At 38.8% G+C, this 26,685-nt stretch overlaps 1 protein-coding gene across 3 annotated transcripts in view; it reads left to right on the top strand.

Annotated features, from left to right (window-relative positions):
- Nucleotides 1-26,685, top strand: part of LOC126184865 (dehydrodolichyl diphosphate synthase complex subunit DHDDS) — a 55,769-nt gene that overhangs the window by 3,775 nt on the left and 25,309 nt on the right. The window lies entirely within an intron of this gene.

Below are 26,685 nucleotides of genomic sequence, written 5' to 3'. Positions count from 1 at the left end.
TTTGACTCCAAATGTACATCGCAGTGTTCACTCAGAAAATGATTGGTGTGGACTTGCATTCACTGATGACAGAAATTTTTGTAGGGTTTGAAACTGATTGTCATTGACACTTCTCTCTGGTCCTTGTAAGTTAGGATCTTTGTACAGTGACTGTTGTTATGCCATGTAACATGGCTGTGAATGGTACACCAGTCTTTGTATACATGTTGGACAGTCCATCTTGATACGAATTTGTCAGCTTCATTCAATGAGTGGTCATGGGCATGTCAAAACACAGTAGGTATATTTTGGCACTTTAACCCATCCTACTGCATGTATTCCATACAGTCAATTGCTATATACACTGATCAGCCAGAACATTATAACCACCGACCTACAATCGATATATACCCATCCAGGGGATAGCTGTGTCACCTGGCAAGGAATGACAGCTAGTCAGACACACGCACAGTGCGTGTAGTATCGGTGAGAATGCTGTCTGTGTGTAGAATGGGGAAGGAATTTGACCGAGGGCAGATTGTGGTCACCTGGAGGCTTTGCATAAGCATTTCAGAAACTGCACAACTTGTCGGGTGTCCGAGGAGTGCTGTGGTGAGTGTCTTCAACGCATGGTGAAACCGTGTCAGGATGTCGTGGGGTTGGTGGCCACCCCTCATTACAGACGTTGGACGTCATAGACTGGGCAGACTGGTAAAACAGGACAGGCAACAGACTGTGGCAGAACTTACATAAGAGTTTAATACTGGGCAGAGTACAACGTGTTTGAACACTCCTAATGATGGGCTTCTGCAGCCGATGAGCCATGCGTGTGCAAGTGTTAACACCATGACTGGAATGGGCATGTGACCATCGGTACTGGATGTCTGTGCAGTGGCAAAGTGTCGCACAGTCTTATGAACCTGATACGTTCTTCATCACACCAATGGAAAGGAGCGAATCTCTCGTCTTCCAAGAGAACGACGCCTTGATACGTGTTCTGTAGAACAGAGACAGCCTGATGGCAGCTCCATTATGCTCTGGGGAACATTCACATGGACATCCGTGGGTCCAGTGGAGCTTGTACAAGGCATCATGATGGCCAAGGAGTATCATACACTGGTTGCAGACCACATATTCCCCTTCATGAGGATCATGTTTCCTGATGGCAGTGGCGTTTTTGAGCAAGATAATGTACCGTGTCACAAGGCCAGGAGTGTGATAGAATGGTTTGAGGAACACAGTGGTGAGTTCCAATTGATGTGCTGGCCCTCCGAACTTGCGAGATCTGAACCCAATCGGTAACATCTGAGATATGATTGAACATGGTGACAGAGCTCATTGCCTCCCTCCCTGAAATTTATGGGAATTAGGTGACTTGTGTGTGCAGTTGTTAACTCCCTCCAGCAACCTACCGAGGCCTCATTGCTTTCAGGTTGTGGCTTGTTGCCACAGTTACCTGTGCCCAAGTTAGACATACTAGCTGTTAGGTAGGTGGTCATAATGTTCTGGCTGATCAGTGTACACACCATTTAACTCAGTCAGTGGTAGAGGGTCACCTAACTGCATGGTACCTTCTACCTCATCTGAAATGACCAGCATGCTCTTTCAATTTAGTGTTTTGTCTGGTGAGCTTACACTTCTATAAAGTTTATTTATTTATTTGAGATACATATTCCATAGATCCAGTATGGCGTGATTACGCATAGATGTGGAATGAGTCAAAGCAGATACAATAATAGATATCGTACAATACAGTACATACTGGTATATTACACATGGTAGATGAAGATAATAAACAATACAATACAATACAAAAATACAATAGTAATTAAAAAACAATACAGATGTAATGACAAAGGAAATAGTCTGAATTACTAGTCAAATTATTTATCTCTGCTGAAGAATTCATCTAAAGAGTAGAAACATTTTTCCAGCAGGAATTCCTTTAGCTTTTTTAATAGCATTTTCTTTTCTTTTAGACACTTTATATTACTCGGGAGTGCTTTAAAGATATTTGTACTTGTGTACTACCCCTTTTTGTAACAGATACAGATTTTTCCATTCACAGTGCCACCTTTTTGTCTTGTAATAATGATGGCATGCCTCATTTGTTTCATATTCAGAGGAATTGATAAGTGTGAAAGCTGTGAGTGAGAAGAGATATTGTGAGGTAGTGGTTAATATACCTAACTGTTTAAAAATTGCAACATGAGATTCTTGGAAGAACACTACATATAATTAGGACTACTTTTTTTTTGGCTTACAAAAAATTTTTGGAAAGTGGTGAGTTGCCCCAAAAGATAATTCCATAGCATATCACTGAATGAAAGTAGCCGCAATATGCAGATTTTGATACATTGATGTCTGCGATTTTGGAGGTTATTTGGATGTCAAATACTGCTGAGCTAAGCTTTTTAGTGTTTGCTGTATGTGGAATTCCCAGTTGAGACGGTCATCTATGTGAATGCCTAGGAACTTTGTGCACTGTATGCTCTGTAACTGTTGGCTCTTATGTGCAATGTTAATCTCTTCTGGGCTTATGTAACTGGGTTGGAACTGCATGTAATTTGTTTTACCGAGGTTTATTGCTAGAGAATTTGCTGTGAACCAGTTCAGAGCATTTGCAAGTGCTTGGTTGGCATTTAACTCTACATCAGTGGAGGTTTTGCTGGCTGTCACTATAGTTGTCATCTGCAAACATTGTGATATTGTTAGCACTGTTTGAGGACAGATGTAGATCATTAATAAATATAATAAATAGGAGGGGACCAAGGACTGAACCTTCTGGAACTCCATGATGTACTGTTCCCCAGTCACTCTATCGTCTCTACTTGTAGGTTGTTAACACTTAATACAGCAGTTGAAAAATAGATGCAAACTTCCAGGCTATTCCCTTGCTGCAGCAACTTACCACGCTAACTATGGCACTGCCACCTACTTTAAAAACAACATTGATCAGGCCCACGATATAAAAACACACACTGACCCAAGCACCTACGTCATAAGAACAAAAATTGCTGATATTGAAGTCATCAACCTCTACAAACCCCCAACTCAGTCATGGAATGACTCTGCTATTTCCAACATACAACATCCTACAGTGATAATGGGCGATTTCAACAGCCACAGTACCCAGTGGGGATATAACAACACCAATGAGGATGGGGAGGGAGTAATGCAATGGGCGGACATAGAAGATGTCTTCTTGATCCATGATCTAAAGGATAAAGGGACTTTCCACTCGGCTAGATGGAAAAGAGATTACAACTCCGATCTGCGCTTTGTTTCCAGAGATGCCAAAAAGCTACCATTACGCTGCAATAAACAGATCTTGCCTGATTTTCCTCGTAGCCAGAACAGGCCCGTCCTGCTACATGTCGGTATACAGATTCCAATAGTGAGATCTACACCTAAACCTCGATGCAATTTTGGCAAAGCCAACTGGGAAGCCTTTACCGCTGAAATGGACCACAACGTACAATGGATCCCACCCGCATCAAAGAACTACAACCGCTTTGTGGGATTACTCCTAGCCATTGCCAAAAAACACATTCCCAGAGGCTACAGGAAAACCTATATTCCCGGCTGGAGCCAAGAATGCATAGACCTATATAATGCATATTCGCAAAACAATGATCCTGAAATTGCGGACGAGCTTCTCCAATGCCTGGACTCAGCAAGACGAGAAAAGTGGCACACTCTCATGAAAAATATGGACTTCAAGCACTCCAGCAAGAAAGCCTGGTGCCTTCTTAAAAACCTAGGTGAAAGCTCCATTAAAACCTGTATGGGTGACAACATACACTCCAAAGAGGTAGCAAACAGAATAGTTAACCTTATGAGAAAAACACCACGCAGCAACAAGTATAAGACTATGAAAGTAAAGAAAGAACTGAGAACCAAGCTCCGACAATCCACACCCGACAACAATTTCTCAAAAACCTTTACCATCCTAGAGATCACAGAAGCACTGAAAGAAATGAAAATGGGTAAAGCGGCTGGTTTAGATGAGGTCTACCCCGAGTTCTTACAGCACCTAGGACCTCGAGCTCTATTGTGGCTAACTCAGTTTTACAATGACATCCAACGATCAGAAACACTACCACCACTATTTAAACAAACCAAGATCGTCGCCATTCTTAAGCCTGGCAAAGATGGAAAGCTCCCAGAGGACTATAGACCTATAGCTCTTCTGAGTGTATGCTACAAACTATTGGAGAGGCTTATTCTCAAAAGAATAAAACCCATTGCTGAGAATTTCATTCCTATTGAACAAGCCGGATTTAGACCTGGTCGGAGCTGCTGTGATTAAGTATTATCTCTTACCACACATATTGAGAGTGGATTTCAAAGGAAGAAAAAGACAGTCGCCGTGTTCATAGATCTATCGTCAGCATACGACACAGTGTGGAGGGAGGCAATGATTCTTAAACTCCAACACATTATTCCTTGCAAGAAAACGGCTACCCTAATCAACAATATGCTTTCAAATAGATTTTTTGAAGTAAACCTAGATGGAGAGATAAGCAAGAAATATAGGTTAAATGATGGCCTGCCCCAAGGATCCGTGCTAGCTCCATTACTTTTTAATATACCAGAGACATCTTCTAAGAAGTTTATCTATGCAGACGATATTGCTCTCACATATCAACATCAAGACTTCCACAATTCCGAAAGAATCGTTGAGGAAGACCTTATCAAAATGGATGAATATTTCGAAACATGGAGGCTCAGACCTAATACTTCTAAAACCCAAGTCTCCTGTTTCCACCTCAACAACAGACAGGCAAACTATGCACCCCACGTAGAGTTCAGAGGCCAGCTGCTTAACTACAATCCCCTCCCAAAGTATCTGGGAATTACATTGGACCGATCTCTGACGTACAAGGAGCACTTATACAAATGCGCAGCAAAAATCAAAACCAGAAATAATGTCCTACACAAACTCACTGGAAGTAGCTGGGGAGCAAGCGCCACAGTTCTCAGAACATCTGCTCTTGCACTAGTATATTCGGTGGCTGAATACTGCGCTCTGGTCTGGCTAAACAGCACTCGTGCAGCAACGGTGGACACCCAGCTAAACAACAGCATGAGGCTCATCTCAGGCACTATTAAACCGACGCCCCACCAATGGCTCCCGGTACTGGCTAACATAGCCCCACCTCATCTAAGGCGAAGATCTGCACTGAAAAGGGAATGGCAAAAGTGCGCTAACAACCGTGACCTACCCTTACACGAAGACTGCAAGAATCCCAGCCACAGGCTCAAGTCCCGTAAGCCATCATGGAGATTAGGGCAACAGCTGATCGAGGACAATTATGATATCGATGAAGCCTGGCGTCGGGAATGGGATATGTCTAACCCTGATCACCTTAACTTAGTCTCGGACCCAACCGTACGGCCCGAGGGCTTCGGTCTTCCCAGAAAATCTTGGACAACTTTAAATCGTATCCGAACAGGCTATGGTAGATGTAATTACTGGAAGCACAAATGGGGACAGACTGACTCACCTAACTGCGACTGTGGGAATCTACAAACTCTACATCATATCGCAATGGACTGCCCTACGAGGAGATTCCTTGGCACAATGCAGGAGCTGCACCTCCTGAAGGGAGATGCTTCTGGCTGGCTGAGGCACTTGGACATACAACCATGAGTCTGGTCTACTCTTTTCCTTCTGAAAAACCTATTACTAGATACTATTACTATAATTTCTATGTATTTTTGTGTATTTTGTGTTTTACTTCCTTTTTTAGATCTAATAATTGTTTGTTGCCTGTAACATATTGACCATTCATTGTTTTTATACGTTGTTTGTGTTATTGCTGTATTCTATTAGCCATACGAAATAAATAACACTTAATACTATGTTTTGTTGTCTGTCTTCTAACTATGATCTGAGCCAGTTGCCCATTTGTCCACGGATTCCATATTGGGCTGCTTTTCACAAAAGTATTCTGTGATCGATGCAGTCGAAAGCCTTAGTCAGGTCGCAGAATATGCCAACGGGTAATTTTTTTTCTTGTCGAGGCATTCTAAAACGTTATTTGTAAGTGCATAAATTGCTTCGGTTGTAGATACACCTGATCTGAAACCAAATTGTTGTTTACTAATTAGTACAAATTTTTCTAGGTGATTGACAATCCTGATGTATACTAATTTTTCAAATACGTTAGAAAATGCTGTTACAAGAGAGATAGGATGTAGTTGGAAACATCTGTGGGATCGCCTTTTTTGTAGAGGGGCTTCACAGTAACGTACTTCGTTCTGTCAGGGAAGATACCTTGCATTGAATATATGAGCTATAACTTGAGCGAGTTGATTACAGCTGGCTTTTAGCAGTTTGCTGGAAATATTGTCTACACCTGAAGAATTTTTACTTTTTATAGAAACTATGGTTTTTCTTACTTCTTGTACAGGTATGGGGGCCATACCTATCATGTCTATAGTGTTAGGGAAAAGTTCTTTCAGAGTTTTTATTGGCTTTTCTGAAGAGCCTTTGCATGCTGTTTTCTCAGCAACAGTTAAAAAGTGCTCATTAAAGATTTTAGCTACAGTATGTTGATTTTGAACTAGCTAACCTTCAATGTTAAGAGCAATATTTTGTTTCTTGTTGGGGTAATTTGCACCAGTCTCATTTCGTATCACTTCACATATAGTTTTGATTTTATTAGTGAAGTTATTAATTTTTGAACACAGATACATACTTTTTGATTTCTGAATGACTTTGTTCAATATTTTACAGTATTTTAATAGTTATTTAAAAGGTTAAGGTCATCTGATTTTTTTTAGGCAATGTGCAACTCTTTCTTTTGCATGAAATCCTAATTCCAGTGGTAATCCAAAGCTTGTTGGTGGATTTTTTAGTATGGGTTTTATATATTCTTTTTGGAAAGCTACTTTCAAATATTAGAGCCATTTCACTACTGAAAAGGTTGTATTTGGAATTGGCATTTTCTACATTATATACTAGTCTACATTTTGGAGACGTGATTTAAAGATCTCAATAGTTTCATCAGTAGATTTCCTAGTAATTTTCCGGTTGGGACCACTATTAATCTCACAAATACTTGAAATGTTGATGGTGACTCTTTGTCCATCATGGTCAGAGAGACCATGACAGCTGTATCATCAATCTTGGTTATGTAAATAAATACATTATCAATTAATGATTTTGTTCATGAAGTTTCTAGTGGGAAAATTTACAGCAGAAGCAAGATTATATGAGGACATCAAGTTCTAAAGGTCTATTCCGTCTTTGGAGTTCATTAGGAAATTTGCATTGAAGTCGCCAACAACTAGGACACCTCTACTGAATTTAAATATGTATATTAAGAGGGCATCTAACTGTTTCCAAAAAAATGCGAACATTACCTGAAGGTGCCCTGTATAAAGCTACTACTGCTATATAGAATTATTTAAAGCCAACTCTATATCACACACTACAAACTGTTCATCTATACAACTGTTGATCCATCATGGTCAGAGAGACCGTGACAGCTATATCATCAATCTCATTAATTACACTGCATGTGATGCTGCCTCTGACATAGATCACTACTCCACCTTTTTCTATGAATTTTCTACAGTAATATGTTTTATCTATAGCAAGTTTTTCAATATCTGACATAACATGGTGCTCAATAAAGCACAGAACATGGGCACAATCTATACCTTGTGGCTCCTGGATATTAATTAAGAGTTCATTAATCTTTTTGCTCAGGCTACATATATTTTGTTGATAAATAGTCAGATTTTGATTTCCAGAACCACTCACACATTTATCCCTAAAAACGAAATATCAGTTGACAGAGTGGATTTGGTATTTTTCACTAGCCATTTATTCAAGTTGGTCTGTTTCCATGTACTGGGAGACTTGGAAGAATCAGCTTTACCTGGTGTTTTCAGCAGCTGTTTGTCCAATGCCATCTGTCTATACCCATTCCTGCAGTCTTCTTGTGTTGTGGAGCACTCATTCTTCGAATGTGTGTGTTTTGAGTATACATTGTTCCTAGCATTTGCGACGATTTCACAAATAATGGACGCTAAGTGACTTTTTCCGCGCCCATTAAGGTGAAGGCCTTGAGTGGTGTAAAGTTCTCTACTAAAATTTTGCACATTAACCATTTGTACATTTGCATAACATTTGCAAATTTCTGCATATTGACTGTTTGTATATGCTACTGCTCTGCTAACACACGAGAATTGACGCAAGTCATACTTGTGTGGAATATCGAGAACAATGATGTTTGAGTTATTTAGGTGGTTTAGAGCAGATTTTAAGGCATTAACAGCATGCAAACCATTGTTGTGTGCAAAGTCATTTGCACCCCCACAGATTACAGTGAAGTCTTCTTTCATTGTCTTTTGAGAAATATTGTTTACAGTTGAAAGCACTTGGTCAAAACAAGTGCTTGGTTTAATAAAACCTGAAGCATTTGCTTCACTGTTTACGCTTTTTATTTCATGTGCAGGGCCTCTAAGATGACTATCACCCATTAAATGTACATTTATTCTTCTTGCTGAATTTGTTGTGTTGGTTAAATTAACTGTCATCTTGAATATTGACTTTACCTTGCTTCTGTTTACGAGTAATGGTTTTGGCTGGCGAGGTTCCACATTTTGCTTAATAACAGGCTTTTCTTTCAGATGATACATGATTTGATCTTTTGTAGATAGGCCTACCGTTTTTTGGAGCATCGCAGGAGAATTTATTACTAAAAAAAAAAAATGTTCATGCTATGGTTAGTGTTACCGGTACACCCAGAATGTGTTGGGATAATTGAAATGGCGACGTAATCTTTGGTCACTGTGTACACTTTATTTCTGTCGAATTCACTTACGCCCTGCTCGGCAGTTTTTTGTTTTCTATGATCATTTCCAAGACATTTGAGTCTATCAGCTAACACTTTGTTTTCTGCCAAGGATCTGCGCACAATTTCTTGCAACGAATTGATAGTTTCAACTAGTTTTGCTTTGTCAGGATGGACTTCACATGTTACACACTTACATTTTGAGCTGGATGATTTTTCACTGCAGTTTTGTGTGTGTGTGTGTGTGTGTGTGTGTGTGTGTGTGTGTGTGTGTGTGTGTGTGTGTGTGGCACTAGACTTGAAACTTTCTGAAGCATTTTTGTTGATCATCTTCTTGCTATTGATGGCAGATAACATTTGAAAATTCGAAATAACTAGAGGCACAAATTCACTAAACTTCTCAAATGCCGCCATCTTGTAAATAGTGGAAGGACTTGGTCAATAAAAGTACCCAAGATGGTCAGAAAGACTTATTTTAGATGTGCAATTTGTATATTGCACTCTGGACACAGTGTAAGCCCAATAATTTTATTTTTTGACACTAAGATTGTTAGGCGTTTTGTGGTTGTCATATTTTCAGGCTCAAAATTTTCAGTTATAGTAACTTCTTGTAATGCTGGTAGACTGAATTCTTGAATTTACCATAAAAAGGGGCTGTCCTCACACTGCAGTCTACAAGAATGCTTCTTTGAGTGCCAGTATTTCCTTTCCAGTGTTATACTATTAACCCAGTAAATTTTACCTTTCCTTTCCTATTTCAGATGTAAACTATGACTCATAGAACCACAAACTGTGAAGAAACTTGATGAGAATTATACCATTGTTAAATCATGTGTCTGAGAGAGGCAATCAGTGTATCCTAATCCCTGTCAATACTGTTTCCTGAATAATGGTAAACTATCAGTTGTGATCAGTTTATCGTCACCATTATACTATTGAATACAACTTGCACAAAGATACTAGTTCCTCCATTACTTTGCTGGAAATTAGTGAACAGGGTAATTCTTACCAAATTATTCAACAGCTGGCCCTCATTCATTCCCTGACAACTGCTTCTCAGTAGGACTGTCCTTGCATTTCTTACTTTCTCCAAATTCCTGCTGAACCTAGAGTACACCAACATCTATCAAAGTAACATTTTTGTTTCCAATGACAGAACTGCCTGTTACTGTTCTTTCAGTTACACTCATATTTCATTTTATTGTTTGACCAATAAATTCAATATGGTACAGGTAGTAAGTGTGAGATTGTCACAGAGCTGCTCAGCCAACTCCAGTTGTAGACACTGCAAGAGAGGCCTTCTGCATCACAGTGTGGTTTATTGTTTAAATTCTGAAAGTATACATACCTTGAAGAGTCAATCAATATATTGCTTCCTCCTACATATACACACATCAAACCGAGCAAGGTGGCACAGTGGTTAGCACACTGGACTCGCATTTGGGACTACGACGGTTCAATCCTGCGTCCGGCCATCCTGATTTAGGTTTTCCGTGATTTCCCTAAATCGCTCCAGGCAAATGCCGGGATGGTTCCTTTGAAAGGGCACGGCCGACTTCCTTCCCCATCCTTCCGTAATCCGATGAGACCGATGACCTCAATGTCTGGTCTCCTCCCCCGACAACAACCCAACCAACCCAACACGCGTCAAAAAAAGTTTTGCATCACCTCAGTTCTGAGAGTTCCTGAACCTGTACAGAAAATTGGAATAGAGATCAACCTAAACATCATTTCCGCCCTTTTTATTGCTCATGAAAACAACACATTTAATGTTGTACCACCATATAGCGAGACCTTCAGAGGTAGTGGTCTAGATTGTTGTACACACTAGTACCTCTAATATCCAGTAGCACGTCCTCTTGCATTGATGCACATCTGTGTTTGTTATATAGCACAAGTTCATAAAGGCACTGTTGGTCCAGATTGTCCCACCCTCAATGATGATTCGGTTTAGATCCCTCAGAGTGGTTGGTGGGTCACATTGTCCATAAATAACCCTTTTCAATCTATCTCTGGCCTGTTTGATAGGGTTCATATCTGGAGAACATGCTGGCCACTCTAGTCGAGCAATGTTGTTATCCTGAAGGAAGTCATTCAAGAGATGTGCACGATGGGGGCACGAATTGTATTCTATGAAGGCGAATGCCTCGTCAATATGCTGCAGATATGGTTGCACTATCAGTCAGAGGATGGCATTTGTGTATCGTACAGCTGTTACTGCACCTTCCATGACCACCAGTGGCATACATCGGCCCCACATAATGCTACCCCAAAACAGCAGGGAACCTCCACTGTGCTGCACTTGCTGGACAGTGTGTCTAAGGTGTTCAGCCTGACCGGGTTGCCTCCAAACACATCTCCGACGATTGTCTGGCTGAAGGCATATGTTGGACCCATCTGTACCATGCTGCATGGTGTTGTGGTTGCAAAGATGGTCCTTGCCATGGTCGTTGGGAGTGAAGATGTGCATCATGCAGCCTATTGGGCACAGTTGGAATCATAACACGACATCCTATGGCGGCACGAAAAGCATTATTCATCATTGTGGCATTGCTGTCAGGGTTCCTCTGAGCCATAATCCATAGGTAGTGGTCATCCACTGTGGTAGTAGCCCTTGGGCAGTCTTAGTGAGGCATGTCATTGACAGTTCCTGTCTCTTTGTATCTCCTCCATGTCCGAACAACTTTGCTTTGGCTCACTCTGAAACACCTGGACACTTGCCTTGTTGAGAGCCCTTCCTGGCACAAAGTAACAATGTGGACACGATCAAACCGTGGTATTGACTGTCTAGGCATGGTTGAACTACAGAAAACACGAGTCGTGTACCTCCTTCCTGGTGGAATGACGAACTCATCGGCTGTTGGACCCACTCCGTCTAATAGGCGCTGCTCATGCATGGTTGTTTACATCTTTGGGCAGGTTTAGTGACATCTCTGAACAGTCAGAGGGACTGTCTCTGTGATACAATATCCACAGCCAACATCTGTATTCAGGAGTTCTGGGAACCGGGGTAAGGCAAAACTTTTTTTTTATGTGTGTGTATATCGCGAAAAGACCGTGAACATCAAAGTAGAGGGACGTGCTCACATGAAGTTTTATTAATATGGGGAGAAATGACAGTGGTGCACTAAGCATCGTCCACCACACACCATAATGTGGCTTGCGGAGTGTAAGTGTGTATTTAAATATATATCTACCAATTTGTTCTCATTAATGCAATGACCCAACATTTTCTTCTTTTTACTATTACGGTTTATATGTACTGATGTTTGTTTGCTAGAATACAGGACATAATTATATTTCGTTTCTCAAACACCAGAACAAACCATTATATAGTTTTTTGATATATAATGTTATTTATAAGACTTTCCATTCAGTTTCCTTTATTTAGTCATGTAAGGCAGCCTCCTCCTCCCCACCACACACACACACACACACACACACACACACACACACACACACACACAGTGATCAGTGTGGGCAACTACTGTAATTTTGACCAAAGATTTTTCCTTGAATCGACTATATACAGCTCCTTGAGATTTTACTTATTTATCCTCTCAGTGTCATGGTTACATGGAAAAGTATGTAAAGATCTTCCTAAATAAGTATAAAGAAAAGAACATAGCCTTCAGTCCCAGAAATGGTTTTTATTTAAAAACTTAATGCATTTAGAGCCCAGGAGATCAATCATCAGGTTCTTAACATATTATTTCATCATTAATCAAAAATGGAAAGTGGGTGGCTGGGAACATTATGGAGGAGGAGGAGAATTTTGAAAGGGGATTTTCTTTCTCACAGTAGGCTTTCAATTCTCTATTTAGTTCATTAAAAAATAGTCATTGAAAATAGATGTCATCCAAACTTTTTTATTCCATCTCTAGTGAATTCCCAGCCCACTCTTGTCACAACTGTTTTAATATCAAAGGATCTTGAGGGTAGTATATCATAAGAGATTTTGATTTGCAATCACCTGCAACATTTTCTCCAAAAAAGAGGTACATTGGTTCTTGGCAGCATCAAATATTGGTGCTGTTTTTTCTCCAGTAGGAGTCAACATGCAGCTAGGAAATCATTTTGAAAATCCACTTGTTTCATCAAGGTTGAATACCTGATTTGCAGTATAATCATTTTGTGTTACAGTGTCTTTAATTGTGTTTTTAAATTCTTCAGCTCCAACTTCATCTGCCACAACTGCCTTTCCTGACATTTTAATGTTGTGAAAGCCATGATGCTGCTTGTAGTGATCAAACCAACCTGAGCTGGCTGAAAAGAGGTGCTGGATCGTCCTCTTCTTTCATTACATCTGCATACCAGGTCTTGGTTTGGAATAGAAACTCCAGAGGAGAGGCGTGTACTGTTGGTTGGGCTGCTCAATTCATTGGCTAAACATTTTTTCCTTGCTTTCAGTCACCTCCTAGTGACATTTGGTCACTCTAGCCCCACTTGAGTTAGTTAAAGATTGAGAAGTTTTTTAAAAAAATTGTGCATTGTCACAAATAGTTCTCACAGTGGATTCACTAAGTACCAAAGAACGCTGAACATCATAGTGATCCAAAACTTCTAACTTTGTTTCTACTGTATAAGATCTTCATAGATGCTTCTTTACCTCAACAGGCACACCTTCTTTCGTTTTAGCTGACATTTTATATACAGACTCTGTCAAGAACAACTTCATAGCTCAAGTGCCCAAAATTGATAATTCATGTCTCGACAAACATGACACAAGATGCACATTCAGCTGGATTACTGCAGTACTGCTTCCGCATACTGTTAACAGACAGCAGCACAGATCCGCTTATGATGGTGTCTGTCTGTACGTGATTGGTTTCTATGTGAAGTTGTGAGCTAGACATTTAAATGTTATGAAAGAAAGGTGAGACTAGCATTTTATAAAAATGAGCGTCATGTTACGAGTGGCAATATGTAAATTTAACAAGAAAGGAAGTGGCATTGTTTTCTATACTATACTACTCTTCACTAGATTTTTATCAGAGTTGTTTATATAGGCTCGGGGGAACTGTCCAAAAATTTTTCTTTGCTACCTCTTAGAAACGGTATTTGGCTGTCTTGTCAAAGGTATTTTGGCTGCCCATTGAACACCTTTTTTGAGCCACACGCAATTTTAGTGATGGAATAATGCAGGTAATTAATTATTCCTTACTGTGTGGAATAAAATCTATGTTATCCCACATTCATTTAATTTTAGAAAAGTTCAGTTGATTCTTGATGGGAGTGATTAAAAAGTTGATTAAATTTATATGGGTACTAAAGAAATACAAAAACTTACGAAGAAACAGAATATTCTTGTAACCATAGGTGATTTTATGTGGCAAATGGAAGATATGATTGTATTACAGGTCTGTTTGCCACAAGAATTTGTAATCAAAAAAATTTCCTTCAGTTTTGTCAAGAGAAAGATATGAAAAGTCACAAACACTTGGTATCGTCTGACAACCTGGAGGCTCTGTACTTGAGAAACCCCTGTGTACACTTCACACATTGTAGTTCAGAAACTAAATATATAAGATATTTATGAACAAATGCTTCATTCTTCCACTGCAAGGACTCGTCTAATCCAGCACCAGATGCGCCATCTGATTGTGACCTAGTGATGATAGCCATTAAGTTAAAACTATTAAATAAGTTAAAAAAAACCATCCCAAACTTGCATAAAAGTTCCAAAAAGATAATCTAGGCAGTGAGTAAAACATAACTTAACAGAAATGTAAAAGCACAAGAGCTGAAAATGTGGAATTGGAAAACTTGGACACTTTGTGGTTCTTTCTGATAGATAAATGTTGTCAATACGAAGACCAAGTAGACAAGATCAACTATACAAGGTGTATCATAATTAATTTTATTAACACATGCAGTTCAGAGCACATGATACTGGAAGCAAAAAAGGCTAGTAAACATGGGCTCTAAAATGCATACCTTAAAAGCTATGAGCACTTGTTCATCTTCACTACTGTGAAACACACCTCGTCTATTGAATAAGTGCTCATAGCTGTAATGTATACATTTTAGACCCCATGTTTACTAGATTTTTAAGTTTTTAGTATCATGTACTTACAGCTATATGCGTTTACGCACTTAATTATTATACACACTGTATAAATACATGTTAAGTTAATAAGGAGAAAAATTAGAACAATAAACAATGAATAGCTAAGAGACAGGTGTGCAATCGTGAAAAAATTGTAAAGCTTTACTTGATAATTTTAATGTGCACAAAATTATAAACATGTGTGATACATAAGAAAATGTGTTCATCTATATCACTTACTCACTAAAATCAAATCATAACTGTGCAAACATTAGCATGAAAGTACTACTGTACTCACCTTTCTACTGATGAAACAGTAAAGAATGAAACTGAGGTGAAAACGAGCTAACAGGCCCATCAATTACAAAAATGCAGATTGAGACTGCTATTCATAATGGGAAGAGTAAGAAGGAGAGGGGCTCAGATGAAATCTCAGAAGCACTATGTAAACTCTTTTACCACAGAAGCTTTACCATCCTTCAAATTTTGTAAAATGAGACATTATGCCATACTTTAAAAATAGTTATGTGAATTCTATGATATTTGCCCAAGTTTGTTTACTAATTCACAGTTTGACTGTAGGAAATTTTTAAGTATTAAAGAATATACAGTTATGATACAAATACTGGTGCAGAAAATAATATGACTAAAGGTAAACATGTCTGTCTCTGTATCATGATAAAGCTTATGACAACACACAACACATTACGAAAATTGAAAGTGAAAAAAAAAAAATGGTTCAAATGGCTCTGAGCACTATGGGACTTAACTACTGTGGTCATCAGTCCCCTAGAACTTAGAACTACTTAAACCTAACTAACCTAAGGACATCACACACATCCATGCCCGAGGCAGGATTCGAACCTGCGACCGTAGCGGTCACGCGGTTCCAGACTGTAGCACCTATAACCGCTCGGCCACTCTGGCCAGCTTGAAAGTGAAGTTGCTATATAATATCTGTAGGAATACTACAAGAAATGTCGCTCAAATGCTAAAATTAATTTAAAAAAAAAGTATGGTGATAATAACACAAGAACAAGCTATCACTTTGTCTTTTATAGTTTAAAATGAAGCAAGTACTGACTTTTGAGTATATATACGTACTCTGCAAGCCACTGTTGGTATGCAGTAGGGCACCTTGTACCACTGCTAGCCATTTCCTTTTCTTTTACACTCGCAAACAGAGCAAGGGAAAAATGACTAGCTATATGCCTCTGCAAAAGCCCTAATTTCATTTATCTTTGTGGTTCTTATGCAAAACTTATGTTGGCAGCAGTAGAATTGTTCTGCAGTCAGCTCCAAATGCCGGTTCTCTAAATTTTCATCATTAATGTTCTCCAAAAAGAATGTCATTTTCCTTCCAGGGATTCCCATTTGAGTTCATGAAGCATCTCCGTCATGCACATGTGTTGATCGAACCTACTGGTAACAAATCTAGTCGCCTAGCTCTGAATTACTTCGATGTCTTCCTGTAATTCAACCTTGTGTGGATCCCAAACACTCAAGCAGTACTCAAGAATGGGTTGCATTAGTGTTCTATATGTAGTCTCCTGTACAGATTAACAACACTTTTATAAAATTCTCCTAATAAACCGAAACCTGCCATTCACTTTCCCTGCTCCTGCCCTAATGTTCTCATTACATTTCATGTCTCTTTGCAGTGTTGCACCTAGATATTTAATCAACATGACTGTGTCAATCAGTACATTGCTGATGCTGTATTCAAAAAGTATGAGATTGTTTTTCCTACTCATTGCATTAACTTACATTTTCATACCTTTATAACAAGCTGCCATTGATTACATCAACTAGAAATTTTATCTAAGCCATGTTGTACCCTCCTACAGTCATTCAATGATGACATCTCCCTGTACATCACAGCATCATTGGAAAACAGCCCCAGATTGCTGCCCACCCTATCTGCCATATCATTTATGTGTATAGAGAATAAGAGCAGTCCTATCACACTTCCCTGAGGCACTCCTGACAGTAGCCTTGTATGTGAAAAACACTTGCCATTGAGGACAATGTACGGGGTTCTGTTACTTAAGAAGCCTTTGGGGCACACCCATATTGTGGAAGGTGCCTCCCTGGAGACTGGGCATCAGATATGGAGCTAAAATGTTGAGTACATTTCGCGTGTAATGTTTCATAAAATTTAGTGAAGTGTATAGTAATGCAGACTTCAAATTGATTTTCAAATCTGGCTTACAAAATTTAGTGTCTGGTTGAGACTACCGTATTTATGGATGGACGGACACACGCACGCACTTACGCACACCTGAATGTAAAAGTTACCACCATAAAAAAAGTTAGCAGCCTCTGTGAAGTAAATTTACTATTCTGTGGACAGCACAAGTAACTGACATAGAAAATACGTGGTCAAGAACAATTTGGAGTTATTACTCACAATAAACAGAAGCAAAAGTAATTATTTTGGTCACTTCATGTGAAAACTAAAGTATCAGCTGCTGCATTTGTGCACTGAAGGAGAAATAGCAGACCAAAATAAGGAGTCATGGTTGCAGATTATAAATTGGTGGACGGATTGTGAGTAGCTAAATACATTCTGCACACAATTGTGGATCAAGATAAGATTGATTATGTGTTCACAAACCTACAATAATGTAAGGGGCAGTTAAATGAAAACGAGACCCATGGAAAAAAGTAAACAAACTGTTTATTATTTCAAAAGCAATCACCATAACTGCTAGTACTTTTATCCCACTTTGAGACAAGATGGTCAAGGCCTTCATGGAAAAATATGAAAATTGCATGGGGAGAGATCAGGATTGTATGGAAGATGTGTAAGTGCTTCTTAGCAGATCTTCTGCAGTGTACTCAATACATCCTTGGCAACATGTGGATTCATCCGCTGTTGGGAAGCACTTATGCATCCTCCATACAGTCCCAATCCCTCTGCATGCAATTTCCACATTTTTGAAGCCCTGAAGAAAGACACGCCTAGCCACCAGTTTGCTGCAGACGAAGAGGTGCGCACCTGGGTACAATTATTGAAGTAATAAACAGTTTACTTACTTTTTCCCCATGTGTCTTGTTTTCAGTTGATTGCTCCTTATAGATACATGTCTGAAGAAGAGGAAGAAAAAGAAGAAGAAGAAGAAGAAGAAGAAGAAGAAATTCAGATGCTTAACTACTTGATGTCCCTACAAGCTGACTGTGGGTAAACATCACACGATTGTCTTACTGATTGCATTTTTGCAATTTCTAAGTGATGAACTACGCTAGAAAATTATATCACAATTCATTTATGTTTGCAAACATGCAGAATATTTAAAGATTTTGATATGTTTCCAAAACTTGCTTTTACAATTGTAATGTTGTTGAGCTTCTGTTTGAACAGCTCAGTAACGTATTTCTTCCAGTTCATGTTTTCATCAGTATGTACATCCAAAAATCTGTAACACACTATTCTATTTGTGGATGTCTGCTCATATGTTACATAAATTATTAATGTTATCTTATTTGTTATATGGAAGAGTGTATACTGTGCTTTAGTTCAGAAATTAATGTGTTTTGATATACAAAGAACTACATTTTTTCTTTCAAAATTATCATCAATAAATTTTTCTGTTAAATTTTTCTGTTGCTGTCACTCTCTTACAATTAATCATAACAATTCTGTTTTGCAAAAAGTACAAACTGTACTTCTTGCAGGATTACAGCTATCAGCAATTGCTTATGTCTGAGGAGACACTTGCTATGTTCCTTGTAAAATTATCATACTTATGTTCTTATGTTATGCATAATTATTGTGAAGTTACTGATTTTACATTATAGCTAGAACATTCCTGTTTTCTTTTTATATTTAAACATTTCTGATGTCAGAAATTGCAGAGCTTGGGCAGATATTGTCGTAGTTGCATATGACTTTTTGATGAACTATTTGTGTAGCTTTTTCCTTGCTTTTTGTTCCTTCATATGACAGCTGCAATTAGTCTGGTGCTATCAGTGTATGAATGTGTGATGTTATATTGCACACATATACATATGACCATCCTACTTTAACTAGAACCACTGTGTTTTTAATTTCCAACGATATTTTTTTGGAATGCTTCCCCCAATGAAAGCACTGGAAGAACAATGTAAGCTTTTGCCTTCGGTTTCGAATGTGAGGATGTGACAGAACATTGTGTTCCCTCACCTCCCCCCCCCCCCCCCTCCCCCCGACCGGTAATTATTTGTACCTAGTCATCCTCATATTCAGTTATTTCCACAAAATGTGAACATTTTGCCACTGGAAATTTAGTTAATTGAAGACAGTGAAACTAAAGCCTGGAGCTACACAAATATTGTGGCAACAGTAATAATAATAATAATAATAATAATAATAACAACAATTTTTCCTAAGGAATTTAACAGAATATGTGGTAATGAAAAAATGTCAAAACTCAAAATAAAAACATCTAACGGCTGGTATGGCATATCATTTACATCACTTAATGAATGCAAAAATGAATTAATAAAACCAATAACACATCTAATAAACAGTTCAGTTGGTCAGTGTATAGAAAGGGAGTAGCCATTGACATAAATAATTACAGGCCAATTTAATTAACTTCAACACTTTACAAGTTTCTTTGAAGGGTAGTTCTAGACCATATGGAATCTTTCTTCTGTGAAGACAACCTGTTAAACAACTCTCAGCATGGTTTCCAAAAAGGACAATCCACAATAACAGCAGTAGCAACTTCTTTCCATGAGCTACTTAACAGACTGGATAAAGGAAACAGTCATTGGGAATTTTCTATATTTGTCTAAGGCCTTTGATTAGAAACTTGTAGTATAGGAGGAGTAGCACTAAACTTCTTAGGTTCATATCTCTGAGATAGGAGATAGTGTACTAAACTGTGTTGAAAGTAAAATCCTAACAGTAAAATCGTGTACAGAACTCTTAATTGTGGCATCCCCCAGGGACGTATTCTTGAGCTGTTTTTGTTTCTTGTATATGTTAATGACATAACAAAGCCACAAAATCCAAAGCTAGTGAACTAGAAAGCAATAAAGGGAACTCTGAACTGATACACAGAATATCTAACAATGAATTAATTTGCATTGAATAAGGACAAGACTGTTGCAATGAGGTTCTTGTTAAATCATAACCAATCTCCTACTGAATAGCTGTCTACAGTTGAAATATACAATAAATATATGTTTTTCAGGCATTTTGATTGAAGAACATCTTACATGGAAAGAACATATCAGCTACAACAGAAAAAAAGTGCTGCAGTATTTACTTTCCAAGATGTCTCTCAAAAATAATGAATCCTCTTATCCTTAAACAACTGTACTACAGGTTAATCCACTCCCATTTACAATAAGGGATTGAAATTTGGGGTGGGGAACCCACAGTCCACATGGATAGGATATTCAGGCTTCAAAAGAGAGCAGTTAGGGTAATTGCTAATACACTGAAGTGCCAAAGAAACTGTTGTAGGCATACATATTCAAATACAGATATATGTAAACAGGCAGAATATGGCGCTGTGATGGGCAACACCTATATAAGACAGCAAGTGTCTGGTGCAGTTGTTAGATTGGTTACTGCTGCTACAATGGCAGGTTATCAAGATTTAAGTGAGTTTGAATGTGGTGTTATAGTCTGTACATGAGCGATGGGACACAGCATCTCTGATGTAGCAATGAAGTGGGGACTTTTTCCGTACAACCACGAGTGAACCGTGAATATCAGGAATCCGGTAAAATATCAAATCTCTGACATCACTGCAGCTGGAAAAAGATCCTGTAAGAATGGAACCAATGAGAGCTCAAGAGAATCTTTCAATGTCACAGAACTGCAACCCTTCCACAAATTGCTGCAGATTTCAGTGCTGGCCCATCAAAAAGTGTCTATGCGCAAACATAACCATTAAATGAAACCTCATCAATATGGGCTTTCGGAGCCAAAGGCGCACTCTTGTACCCTTGATGACTGCACGACACAAAGCTTTACGCCTTGCCTGTGCCCGTCAACACCAACATTAGACTGTTGATGACTGGAAACATGTTGCCTGGTGGGTCTAGTCTCATTTCAAATTGTAATGAGTGGATGGTCGTGTACGGGTATGGAGATAACCTCAAGCTGGTAGAGGCTCAGTAATGGTGTGGGGCATGTGCAGTTGGAGTAGTATGTTTAGATATGATTCTGACAGGTGACACGTATGTAAGCATCCTGTCTGATCACCTGCGTCCATTCATGTTCATTTTGCATTTCGACAGACTTGAGGAATTCCAGCAGGACAATGCAACACTCCATACATTCAGAATTGCTGTGGAGTGGCTCCAGGAACACTCTTCTGAGTTTAAACACTTCTGCTGGCCATCAGACTCCCCAGTCATGAACATTATTGAGCATACCTGGGATGCCTTGCAACATGCTGTTCAGAAGAGATATCCATCCCCTCATACTCTTACGGATTTATGGACAACCCTGTAGGATTCATGGTGTCAGTTCCCTTGAGCACTGCTTCAGATGTGTTAGTTGAGCTCATGTCATGTTTCAGCACTTCTGTGTGCTCGCGGGAACCCCTCTGATAGAGGTACTCAAAGTACTCTCCGCCACACACCGTCAGGTGGCTTGCGGAGTATGGATGTAGATGTAGATGTAGATGTAGATTAGGCAAGTGTTCCATTTTCTTGGCTCTTCATAACATAAGCAACTTTTCAAGTAGTCCGTACAGGACTACTTGAAAAGTTATAATGTACTGACTGTGAACTGTGAGTCATAAGAGAGGTACAGATCACAGTCCACTTGATGTTGGAAGACCATTCTGTAATAGATTGCCAAATAATATGAGGCAAATCCATGTAAGTCTTTTTAAAGGAAAATTGAAACAGTTGTTAACTGAAAGATGTTTGTACTCATATAAAGAGTTCCAAGCTCCATTACCGTCAGTTATACTTTAATATACTGCAGTATATTAATGGTGATTAATGTTTTATATAATAGTATTTACAGCAGCATCCCACTAAACCGAATCCCTGTAACCCAAACATTCAGGTAATCCAAACATGAAAAATGTTAGTCTAAGTATGGAAAACGGTGCAGTAAACTGCTGTACATACACACTATTTTAATTTATGCATTACAGTAAACATGTTTTAGAAACATGGGCAAGAAATAATTTAGTTTAAACAATGCATAACAATGAAAGAAAAGCTGTAAAACTTACTAAAATACAGTGGACATTTTATACCTACTTTTTAGATGACAAAAACTCAGTCATTGTTTTTTGGCGTAATAAAGACAGTCTGTTATATAATGCAAAGTTGCACTATCATCTCAGAAACATCAAATCAGCAGGTGTAGCAGTGGACTGTTGCTCCAAATAACGTAGTGTGACATCAAGGACTTCTGTTGCATCACTGTGTGGCACCAGCTCTTGTTTGTCGCTTTCAGGCTCATTGTCACTTCTGTCACAGCAGTCCACTTCATCTTGGTCTTGAGTCACAACAGCAACTAAATAAGTGTCAGTAAGGTTCTCCACACATGCTCCATCCACTGCCATCCACTCATCTACGTCTCCTTCACTATCTTCTTCACATCCAGGGATTGTCTGTATCATTTGTAGTAGATTTTCCTCTTCATTTTCAACTAGGTTGTCCTGAAATTCGAGAGATGTCCACAGTTTTCTCCACGATTTTCTGAAATATTCTGCCATGTCTCAGTGGCCCAATAAACAACATCCTTCACAGTGGTCTTTTTTATTTTGTCCACTAAAGGAATGCTATCATCTTGAATTAGCATTCTTAAAAATTGTTTTCTATAAATCAGTTTTAATGTTTCCAGTACACCCTGGTCCATCAGCTGTAGAAGTGGTGTGACATTCAGTGGCAAAAACTTTGCCACAATTTCTCTAATACATAATTTCTCAGTGCTGGGGTGAGATGGCGTGTTATCAATGAAAAGGATTGCATGGGGAGACAAATGATTTTCCTTAGAAAACCGTCGAACAGAGGGAACAAACTGGCCATGAAACCATTCTTTGAACAGCTTACCATCCATCCATGCTTCTTTCTGGTTGCGATAATATATGAGCAGGGACTTGATGTTGGAGTTTTTGAAAGCTTTGGGCCTAACAGATTTGCTGATCAGCATTAAAGGCAGCTTGTGATTACCAGCAGTGTTACTGCACACTAATAAAGTCACACGACCTTAGCACATTTTAAAACCAGGAGCATGGTCTTCTGCCTTTGATGCCAGGCTTTTTGTTGGCAATGCTCTAAAATTAAGGCCAGTCTCATCAGCATTATAAATTTGTTGGGGAGAATACTTTCCCTCTTTTATCATTTTTTCAAACTCACCCAAGTATTCCTTCACTGCATCACAGTCAGAAGAAAGCTCCTATCCAGTAATTGTTAGCTGACGGACTCCATGACATTTTTTTAATCTGTCCAACCAACCCATACTCACACTAAAAGACTCATCACCATTCATTAACTGGGTCAGGTAAACAGCCTTCTCCTGAACCAGTGCTCCACTCAAAGGAGCTCCCCTTTCTCTTTCCTGCGTAAACCAAAGGAAAAGAGCTTCATCTACTTCATCGCACTGAGACTGTTTCAAAGTCTACCGAATTTTGAGTGTTTTTCCTGAAGGTGTTGCACAGGACTGTTCAAGCTTCACTCTGTTCTTCTTCCAATCACAAATGGTTTCTTTACCAACACCCAGTTCCGTTGCCAGTTCAGATTCATTCTCACCATTATCTGCTTCAAAGCATTCAGTTTTTCTTTGAGAGTTAACATTGTATGTTTACATTTACTCATGACGAAAATACGTACACCACTACACCTGAACGAATACAATACAACTCTTACACGTGCCAGCGATCGATAACTAACATAACAGAGTGCTTTGCGAGCCAACTGGCGATGCACTGACCTCAAACACTTGTAGGTCTCAGCAATGCACAACAAGGGCAGGGAGTGAGAGTGAGCCATTGTTCCCACACTTGTTCCCATTTGTTACCATGGTGTACCTACTTATCTGCTTGGTATACTTCATTTTAGAAACTCATCACCATAATTCCAGCTAATCCAAACAAGGTCCAGTCCCAATTAGTTTGGATTAATGGGACTCTACTGTAGTGTGCTACTTGTATATATAGTGAAACCCCTATTTGACATATTCGTGTGGTCCAGACTTAAAAAACCCAAAATGGAGAAAAATGTTAAAACCCCCAAAAAACGATTATGGTTTGAAAAGTTGAAAAGTACTTACATCACTGAAACTTTTTTTATTTTTCAGTGTAGTCTCCTTGTAGATTAATGCACTTGGTCCAACAATGTTCCAATGCCTTGATCCCATTTCAAAAATGAGTTTCCTCCAGGCCTGCAAAATAGTTGTCAACTCTATCACTTCTTCGTTTGAAGTGAATCTTCGTCTACCAAGAAAAATTTTCAGTTTTGGGAAGAGATGAAAGTCTGACAGAACCATATCAGGTGAAAAAGGTTGGTGTGGCAACAATTTGTACCTTAGTTCGTGTAATTTTGCCATGGTGGCGGCATGTGTGTGTGGGTACGTGTCAAGAGCCATGGCATCCATCTTGCAGATAATTTTTTCATTTCTAATTCTTCAGTTAAAATGTGATATTTCCTTTCAGATGATATCTGGCAAGCGTGAGCAATTTTGCCCACTTTCAATCGGTGATCCTCCATGACCATTTTGTCCATTTTTGCAATGATTTCTGGAGTTGTGGCATATGTCGGCCTACCACTGAGCAGATCAAATCTAAGCTCTCCCGACCAAATTTAAATTCATTTGTCCACTTGGCAACAGTTGAATATGAAGGAGCAGAGTCTCCCAGTGTATACTGGAAATCAACATGAATGCCCTTTGCTTTCGTACCTTTCTTTACAAAGTACTTAATCATTTCTTGAATCTTGATTTTTTTTTTTTTTTCCATCTTCGTAAATCATTATGTGGGAGCAACAACAGAGCCATGTCACCGCCACAGCTCTCTTCCAAGACCACTGACGTGACACGTGTTTACAGGCAACAGTCGCACACGAACAAGTCGTTGCACTAGCGCTGACCTCCCATGGTGATTCTGAGAACTTTTCAAACCACTCTTATATGAACGAAAACACATATATGATTAAAAATCACAGTCCTCTCCAATACTTTGTATAAAATCTGTCTAAGTGAAGAAAATTAAATGTGCAACACAATTTTTATACAGTAATTTGTGGTAATAAATTTCATCAGTTCTCAAAACATCACAAATGTGTAATGGTAAGTAAAAACTTGTCAAAAATTGAGATTGGGATCTGGGTAGAAGTTAATCGAGCTGTTTTCCAACATGCTATGACTACAAATTATACATTCAGAACACATGTTATTGAGAGATCATACTTTGGGGTCACCTAGAAAAAAGCAAAAATTCATGAAATTAACCCAAAACATCACAGCAGCTAAATGGCTAAACGATAAGCATAAATATGGACATTTGCTTAATGACACACTTTGTCACCATTGCTGTAACTGTTTAATGCTTTTCTTAAGAGCCAGACTTAATATGCTCACTGCAGGCTTGGTGAGAGAAACAGATGTGGAAAAATGAATTTACTTCCCCAGTTGACATTACAAGCTTATTAGAAGTTGTCTCAGTGAATTTCTGTACAGTGTGTAAAATGTAAATTTGAAAGAAAGCACAGGTGCTACAGTTCCGCTTCATGCCTTCTTGTCACTGCTGCCAATCTTTACGAGCTACAGAGTGTGTGTGTGTGTGTGTGTGTGGTGCAAAGTATATGCATGAGTAGTGTATGTAGTTGTTACAACTGTATCATGTCAGATTTGAACACAAAGTACTTAAAATGTGCTATCGCAAAACCCTTTCTCTATTTCCATGTGACATCTCCGTCATAGCACATCATCTGCACAAGAAGTATATTTTCAGAACTTCACAAAATGCTTGCTGGCTATTGGGTGACTTAACAAGTCACTAGCCGACAAATTTTCACGAGCCAGAAATGGTCTAAATTTCCTTGATTATTACTGAGCATGTTCTTTGAGGCTCAGTGTTTGAATTTAAGAGTTTGATGATTGAGAATGTTGCTGAATACAATAAATTGGAAATACATGCAAAAAGATAAGACCGAGTTATAAGTGCCATAAGAAAGTGTGCTGGCTTGTCCCCTGCATCATGCATTCATTTGGTCCTGAACGCTTAATGTCAACTGCCTTATTTTTCCATTATTGCTGCAACCCAAAGGTAGTTGTATCATAATTGTGCGGTGAAGCTGAATGTTGTGTTGGCAACACCGATCATGGATTACATCAGCATTTCCCCTCTCACATCTCCTCTCTCCACAATGGCCTAAAATATTCCTGTAATTCTGCCACCACCTGTGGTGCGAACCATCTGTCTTTTGAGCCGCTTATAACTTGTTCAGTCACATCAAATGTCAGTAGGAAGAAAGCAGGACGAAGTCAAGGGAGACATTGAATAATAACTTAGAATTGAGGTAAACTTTATGAGGAAGAAATCTAAAATCAAGGAATTTTTAGCATTGTTGTGGGGTTTTCATAGGGACTGCAAATTTATGGTATAGAATCGCAAAAAATGTAAATCGGAGAATGTAAAATCAAAGTTCCACTGTATGAATGGCATCGTATCATTTTTGTAAAGGTACAGAAAATGACAACGTCCAAGACTGTAAAGCTATAATGGACAAATAAAGATTATTATTCTTGTTATTGTCAGACTTACATTTTTCTTTCTTGTATAGTAGGAGGGTATTCATGCATTATCTAGGAATAGCTGAAGTTTCTACTTTTTCCGAATATTTAAGTATTCAAATTAAATTGTGGCAGCTAGTATAATG

Source organism: Schistocerca cancellata, chromosome 4 (genome assembly GCF_023864275.1).
Source record: "Schistocerca cancellata isolate TAMUIC-IGC-003103 chromosome 4, iqSchCanc2.1, whole genome shotgun sequence".
Classification (NCBI taxonomy): Eukaryota; Metazoa; Arthropoda; class Insecta; order Orthoptera; family Acrididae; genus Schistocerca; species Schistocerca cancellata.
Note: the sequence above shows the minus strand (reverse complement) of the source record. Positions and strands in the feature narration are given on the sequence as shown.